General features: G+C 27.7%; 1 pseudogene; it reads left to right on the forward strand.

Annotated features, from left to right (window-relative positions):
* LOC106297540 overlaps nucleotides 1-745 on the forward strand; it is a 6,428-nt pseudogene extending 5,683 nt beyond the window's left edge.
* The last annotated feature ends 1,886 nt before the right edge of the window (nucleotides 746-2,631 follow it).

Here is a 2,631-nt window from a genome sequence, read left to right on the forward strand (position 1 = left end):
ATAACCTTTCTATTTTTACAATTAGAGCAAGGACATCTTAACTTACGTGTTTTTGCTTCCGGTTGTCGGTGAACTAACCCCATGAATTCGGTTATACCTCGTTGGTATTCTTCCGTAAGCAATCTCGTGTTCGGATCCAAATGAGGTCGATCGATCCAAGAACGAAAATAATTTGAAGAAGACATATTTTTTATGAATCAAATTCGTGTGTAAATAGAGTAAGAGGGAGGATGAAGATATGGAGTGAATGAAGAGGAAGAGGAGTGCTTGTATTTATAGTTTAAATCCTGCCGACAGACCAAGGAAATTCCGACGGAATTCCGACGCCAACGGCTAGTTCGTCGGAATTTCCTCGGAATTTTGTAAAATCCCCCAATGGCTCTCCAACGGCTATAATATTTCCTCGGAATTCATCGGTTTTTTCCGAGGAACACATATTTCTTCGGAATTTCCTCGGAATATTCCGACGGATTGATATTTCCTCGGAATTCCGTCGGTATATTCCGAGGAAATTCCGAGGAAATCAAATTTTGTGTTTCTTCGGAATTTCCTCGGAAATTCCTCAGGATATTCCGAGGATTTCATTTTCCGTCGGAATGTCCGTCAGAATATCGCTGTTTTCTTGTAGTGCGAAGTGGCTGTCTTTGCGAAGACAGTTGTGGATTAGTTCGTTAAACTAGGAGTCAATGAGCTTGAAGATATAATGGAACCACCACCTGTCATTCATACTGACACATCGAGGTAAGCCAAGTCAACCACTTTGTTTCATGTTTTTAATCATCCCCAAGCATTAGGAAATACAAAGTCTTACCTTTTTGCCGTAATTTTATGATCATTGATCTTTTTATGAATTATTTTTGAGAAATTGAGAAGTAATTATCAAATGTACATTTTCATTAGCATTTGTATTTGATTAACTGCTTTTAGATTTTAATCTTGATTTTTATTTTTTCTTTGTTCTGTCAACAGGGCGTGCAATATAGTACTTGGTATGTTATGTTTATTCTTTTTATCGTTGCTGGTGCTTCTTGCCTTGCGCTAGCATCAAAGAAAAGTTATCAAGACTCGCCTAACACAGCCGGAGTAGAGCAGTACTGACATTTTTTAGCTTTACTATGTGGACAATTCTTTAGTATGTTTATTAATTATTCTTATTATAATTAATATTTTTGGCCCTTAAACAATTTTTTTAAATTTTTTTGTTAATTACATAATTTGTTTACTGATGAGCTAATCCCATTTCTAAAAATATTTTAGATAAAAAAAATCACTTATCGCATAAGAACCTAACGTTTAGGCCGAAGAATCTCAGACAAACTATTTGGTTACAATGAAACTATGTTTGCTCGGTTTTATATCATGATTTAGCAATTTAAAAGTTAATTATGGTTATGAAAAGTTTACGTTCACGTGTCAATCCTATCTATCTTCAATAGTTTTCTCATTTTTGTGTCTTTTTTATTTTATTTTGGTTATTGCTCGATATAAATATTGATTTGTGAGTTTATTCTCATTTCGTTATTTTGTTTTGGCCTGAGATTTAGAAAATGTTTACGACTTAAAATTATTAAAGATATACATACTTAGGTTAAGATGCGTGCCTTGTTCAGAATAAATATTTTATATTTTATATTTATTACTTATTTTATGTTTTTCTGCATATTATGAAATAATAAAATAATAATTATATATTAAATAACTAAGAAATCATTTACTATTATGTAATAAATTGGCTAGCATATATAAATCAAATGACCGCTCTTGTTTATTCGCAATCATTTTAGGGTAAATAAATCAAAATAATCAATCTTATCTTTTGTATATGATATATAATTAAATTTAAATGATATTAACATAGATATATAGTATACTTTTAATATGAATATTTATTAAATGAGGTTTCTACTCATATGATTTTATGATTATTTGCATATTTGTGTAACAAAATTTTACACCGACAATTTTTTTTAATGTGAAATGTTTAGTGGTTTTAATAATTTATAATCATTTAAGAAAACAATGAAAATTTCAAAATTAAAATATTAACTTTTCATATGATGTATAGTTTAATTTAAACGAGATGAAATATATATATATATATATATATATATATATATATATTAACATAAACACCTATTAAAATAAAATTCTTTATTCCTATGATTTTATAATTATTGTATCTTATTATAGAAAAAAATTTAAACTTTGATCACAAAAGTTTATGTGAGACTTGTAACAGTTTTGGTAATTTATACTCGTTTAAAAAAATTCAAAATACAACATATACAAAAAATATAATTTTTATTCTATGATTAATGTAATTGTGTAATTTATTTTAATAATAAAAAATTAAACAAAAATGATAGAAAGTATAAAGATTGTTAACAAATATTTATCATTTAAAAAATTGTCATATATATTTCAATCATATTAGATAATTCCGTAGGTTTTATTTAAGGAAATAATATATAATAATTTCAATTTGATAAATGAATGGTTCATAATGGACATACTATATAATATAACATTCTCTATCAATTTAATTTTAGACTAACAAAATTCCCAATTGATTCTCAAACCGTAAGCAAAATTAACATTTCAATTACGTGACAACTCAGCATGATATTTTTT

This window comes from Brassica oleracea, chromosome C6 (genome assembly GCF_000695525.1).
Source record: "Brassica oleracea var. oleracea cultivar TO1000 chromosome C6, BOL, whole genome shotgun sequence".
Lineage (NCBI taxonomy): Eukaryota > Viridiplantae > Streptophyta > Magnoliopsida > Brassicales > Brassicaceae > Brassica > Brassica oleracea.